Source organism: Phalangium opilio, unplaced genomic scaffold, assembly GCF_054372755.1.
Source record: "Phalangium opilio isolate 3A_F unplaced genomic scaffold, DU_Popi_V2 ptg000105l_1, whole genome shotgun sequence".
Lineage (NCBI taxonomy): Eukaryota > Metazoa > Arthropoda > Arachnida > Opiliones > Phalangiidae > Phalangium > Phalangium opilio.
Genome location: NW_028324207.1, coordinates 1974420 through 1980419, shown reverse-complemented (window position 1 = coordinate 1980419; position 6000 = coordinate 1974420).

Here is a 6000-nt window from a genome sequence, read left to right as displayed (position 1 = left end):
ATTCAGTTAATTACGAAGAAAATAATATGCCATGTTTTTTATGGTCCTTCGTAATTGGTTTACCTCGACACATCTTAACACCTAAAACCACTCTAATCTTTTGAATTGAAAGCACCGACATAAACTAGACATTCTGTAGAATATTACGATATTGTGAACTTAAATTATAGTATGTACTAATTAAAATATTATAAATGTTAATTAGATCTAATTTTTTCTAAAAATTAAGGAAAAGTATCTTAACATTATACCCAAAAAAATACGGTCTTTTTCTAAATATAAAAGGAAAAATATGAAAAATAATAAATGATCTCTTATTACAAAATAATTAGTATTTAATTAGTCTTAAAAACGAGGACTACTGGTAACTGCGCCATCCGCCATTGCTTTAGTAGCGTCTGCTAAATCTAACCTCTTACCCTACCTCTCTCTCAGCCTGTGAGAATTCAACCAATCCGGTAAAGGTGAGTGGTTCGATTTAGCAGACGCCACTAAAGCAATGGCGGATGGCGCAATAGTCCTCGATTTTAAGACTAATTAAATGCGAATTATTTTGTAATACGAGATCATTTGTTTTTATTTTTATTTTTTTCCTTTAATTCTACAGGGCCGGTAGGCCCTTGTAGATATGACTTGAGACCCGTTTGTAATGCTATATTTAGAAAGAGGCCGTTCTTTAGAGTATATTGTAATGTTACCTGATCTTTTTCTTTAAATATCCCTGACTTTTAAAGGTTATCCAATATTTCCCTGACCTGGCATCACAGCCTAAAAATTCCTATTGTCACCTTTATTGTTTCCTTTCTGTTTCTACGTACGCGTCAACAATTCCCCAGACAATATTCAAAACTTCCCTGTCACTTCCTCAACCCCATTTTCTCTTGTCTTTTTACCATCTAGACAGCGTCCTCTTTACCAACAGGGGATGAAACCTTAACGGGCTAACTAGATGAGAAAATATTTATAACGTTAAAAGGCACAATGCTGCTGATGGGTTTGAACCGAAATTAATGGAAAACAAAATAACGAAAGAGGGCGGTGTTACCCGAGTGGTGGGAGACAAGGGTTAGGGTTAGTAAATGGGGCGTGTTCTAACTTGAGTGGGGGTTGAATATATTCAATTTTTTTGTTGTTGCCCCCCATATTATAGGTAAAGAATATACCAAAGCTTGGAAGGAATTATGTTGGAGTTTTGGAAAACCCTAACGTCAAATAGTAAGTTTCGAAAACAAAATTAATGAGACCGTAGCGCCATCTTTTTTTTGGATTTTTACCAAAACGTGACCTACTGTGATTTTCTCTCTCAGTCCTTGGTCTAGTCCGGTTTACGGTTCACAGTGGGAAATGGTGTGTTTCAGGGAATAAATCCACCACCAGGAGACGCTTTTCTACCCTTTCTCATGCTCGTAGCAAATACTCTTCAGCCCCATACTTATCGATGGCATTGTAGGGCTATGAACGCAGAAAACTGGAGACGATTTTAGGTGGAAGACACCGGTAATTGGAACATACTTGACATTTTGTCCACATGGAAGAACGGACCAGTTTGGTTTAACAGGCGACTTCATATAATCTTCAGAGCCAAGTCCGTTAGTGGTGCGGTTCACATCTCCATGTTTTACTTCTCTCCAAGGTAAAAGTATGAATTTTTCTATCAAAAAATTTTGGTAAACCATAGTTGAGAGGAAAGAAAAGTTTGAAGAGAGCGGCGGCGTCGTCGGTCGATCCATTATAGTAATTGCCGAAATATTTTTTGGGTAAAATGAAAATGGTGGCTGTTCTCAATATAGCATTCCTCGCTCGTCAAAACACGGGCCGGAAAAATGTCAAACAACGTATGTCTACGTATTGTGTAGGCTATAGATTTTTTTTGTTGTTGCGGAAGAGCATACTGCCAAAGTTGCACTAACAACTAACAAAGGAGATCCTAAAAGTTTATTGGCAGAAGAACCCGAACCGTACGCCTTCTCCTATTATCCGTTATTATAAAAACAAATTGTCCGCCTACTTTTCCGGGAGATTTGAGAGAAGACTGACGGCTACAGAGAAAGGGGTAGCCAGCCTAAACAAGGATTAATTCATATCTAAAGAGAGAATACGCAACGCGCGGTATCCGATAACCATTTAGCGAATAAAAGATTTCCATGGGCAACGTCGTAAGCCCTAAGTTGTTATTAAATGGTGCCTTGATAAAACCTTGGAGGAGAGAGGTGAGATAGAGTGGCCCATTGTGGCATTTAACGTCTCCCAGAGTGCCTTGCGCACGCCCCTACTTTTGGTAGGGGATTGTTACGTGCTGCCGCGTAGCGCTATTTAAAAATAGACAATGGTTCTCACGAATTGCATGGCTTCTATTTTTAAGACACAGGGCGCATTGTCCACGTTTTAGTACCGTTAGACCCTACCAAAACGCCCGCTGAGGATTCTGGGATGACTTATTTTCCGTAGATGGGGGTACAGAGGCTATGGAGATTTCTACTCCATATCACCTCTTTTCTCAAAGATAGAACAAGTCTACGAAAAGTGGGATTAACAATAGAATCTGGAAATATGATAAGTTGCCACTTAAGACTTTGCGATTCATAATTTTACTGTGACCTTGCTCAGTGCGTTCAGCAAGAAAACCTGATCACATATAATCATACATAACCACTCAGTTAGGTACGAGCGACTGATTGTACCATTGACAAACACAGTAAAAGTAGCGTAATAAACAAAAATCTAGTTTGCTAACCACACAATTTTAGCATTTAGACTGAAATTTACTAAGGTACCTCAACTAAACTAAACTATATATGAATCTTTGGTTTTAATATTTGATCCAACTCTACATTTGTTAGGGTCGTACTTATCTCTGAGTAGGACAGATAAAGGTGGTTCCTCCTGCAGCACAACAGTCGTTTAATTTGATTTATGAAAAGAATATACGGTGGCTCTTCAGTCATAAGACTAGCGAGGTAAGTAATTAAGGGTCCGTAAAGCGGAATCGTTTAAGAGACAATCGTTGAAGCAGCCACAACACCGAAGAGAACCACTTTTAATAGTCGCCATTCGCGCGTTGACAGACCTGAAATATTATTTATAAACTCGGAAATTCAACGAAAATACGGAATTAAATATGAACCGGGAAAGACAGAAAAATGTAATTTGCATAAAAGTATTCGTCTCGGTTTATTTGAGTCGTTCTCCCTACGAAAACGTATTATGATTTTACCTTATTTAAATATTTATAGTTCTGATACGGTCTAGACAAGGGGTTGGACAGTCACAATATCATTTCTTCGAATGTTTTTACCCTGGGTTCCATTGCAAATGATTTCGTAAACATACAGGATTTGTATTATTAGCTGACACCACGTTTTCTCAGACAAAACTAATAATATTAATAAGTAATATCGGGAATTCGCTCACAGCGCCTCTAGTGATCATTCCGGATACAAAATTAAATGTAAACCAATTCATATTTCACAAAATTCTCAGTATCACCAAGAGTAAATGAACTTGAAGTTAGAATCATCCGTTGCGATAATGGACACGAGAGATCGACGTTCACAGATATTAGTCTGTATTATAGTTAATTACTCCTAGTTGATTAACACTTGGTATCGCATCAAAGCTTAAAACTTAAGGTTAATAAACTTTAAATAACGACCTTAAACACTAATATTTAAACTAGACAGTCACATACTTTTGTTCAAACAATATGCTATATAAAATATTTTCAAATATATTTCAGAAGAAAAATCGCTTAATGCTAATCGAATTCTACTCTAATGGGAAGTGCGTTCAGTGCAACTCACCAAACTAACCGATGAATATGTTGGTTTAAATTTAAAAATACTTTCCTGCTGACGTAAAATTTGGATTTTGCGCGCAGTACAGTTGTTCCCTTTTAAAATTTTAAAATCGAATTTCCTTCTGCGCGGCCTAATTTCTCAAATTACTTTAAAAACATTTTTATTTTGCTCAGCTGTACCGAGCTCAAAAAAGTAGAAGCAGCCGGTTCAAACCGTATTGTACAATATGGGTGGAGAAAATTGCGCTATTTTTGAACAGGGGGGGAGGGGTGGTACAGACCAGTCCTAAAAATTGCTGGAGCATATTGAGGCCATCTATTAGCAACAATCGAGACCAGGGCAGAGAGAGAGGGGGGTCACTATTTTGTTGAAATTGCCTCTAAAGATTTCATTGGCGAAATTTTCTTTTTTTTTACAAAATTGACCTTTACCCTATTACTAGCAACAAAGTTCTGTAATACAAGTTAAGTTAATTTCTTGAAAGTGACCTTGATATACCAGAAACAAACACAGATCCTTTACGTCCCCAAGCTTCAAACAGTAAGTTCATAGAACCAGGGATAGATTTAATTTTAGAAGTAGGAATGGAGAACCGAGTAATCTGGACGCGCGTCAAAGTCCCGGACCCCCTTCCACAGGACGGAGGGGTATGAAAGAAGAGGCGGGTCATAGCGACAGAGGTGAAAAGGAATTCGGTATTTTTCGAAGTCCCCGTCAGCAACGTCATCAAAACTTAGTTTAAGCGAGCCAATAAGATAATTTAAAATTTTCGGACTGAAGTAAATACTAATCGTTCTCCATTCCTACTTCTAAAATTAAATCTATCCCTGATAGAACTTAATAATCGAATGACCTTTCTGTTGATATACTAGTGAACGGTAATCTTTCTTTGCTGGTATTGCATACGTTCCATTTTTATACATATTAAATTTGTGTATTGACATATCACTCATCTTCCAGTTTCGCTATCCCCAAACGTGTTTATAAGATGTTCAAATTTACCAACTACAAATTGGATTTTTTTCAAAGGGAGAATTGTTATTGGAGTTAAAACAGTCATAGTTGACTTAACCTTTACAAAATCGCCTTGACTTCAAAGTCCTCTATCGATTATCAATTAAAATGGGGAGGGGAGAAAATTCGAATGAAAAAGAATTGAAGAGAACCTGGTGGAGGGTTTCCACCTCTGGGGCTAACCACATAAGAATTACCTGTATTATAATTTTAGCACTTTAACCCTTTTAATATTACTCGTAATCCCTTCAAAATGTTAACGCAAAACGAAGCGCGTTTAGTGCGACTAACCTAAGTAACCGACGAATATATTGGTTTGAATTTGAAAATACTTTAAAGAGTGCGAAAGATATAGCCTTTAAAGGTTTCTCGCCCCTTCAGAATGCTAACGTTCGTTCAGTGCGACCAACCATACTAACCGATGAGTATATTGGTTTGAATTTGAAATTATTTTAAAGAGTGCGAAAGATATAGCCTTTAAAGGTTACTCGCCCCCCTTTACAATGCTAACGTTCGTTCAGTGCGACTAACCATACTAAACGATGAGCATATTGGTTTCAATTTGAAAATACGAAAGATTACTCGTAATCCCTCCAGAATGCTATAGTGCGTTCAGTGAGACTAACCATATTAATCGATCTAAGGTACCGATGATTTGGTTGAAAATACTTTCAGAAGTGCGAAAGGTTACTCCTAATCCTTTTAGAACAGGTATACTACTTGCTAACTTAGTGATGAGCCCCTCGGATTGTCTTGAAGGATGAATGGTGGAAGGAGCAAGAGCGTGGGTTTGTATAGCTTCTCGGAAAACACCGGTTCGAACCAATAGACCGCGTAAAATATTCGTGAGTTCTGATCCCTAGATTCTCTCTTTATATCGGGCAGATACTCCGATCTCTTTTCTTTTTTTACTTTTCGAACAAAATCATTCAAGCGTATTTTACCAAGAACTTACAAAAACACGGTACGGTTTTTGGCTTTTTAACAATTAAATTTATGAGAGCTTTACTTCATACTCATTAAAATTAATATTTTAAATTTTATTTAGAGGGTTAAATAAGAGCAAATGAGAATAGAAAGAACAGTTCTAAAGGAAAGTGTGCCGTAAGGGCAGAGACACGTGTTTAAGTTTGCACTATCGAAATCTATTATAATCTACTTGAAGCAAATTAAAATATATTTTCCAAGG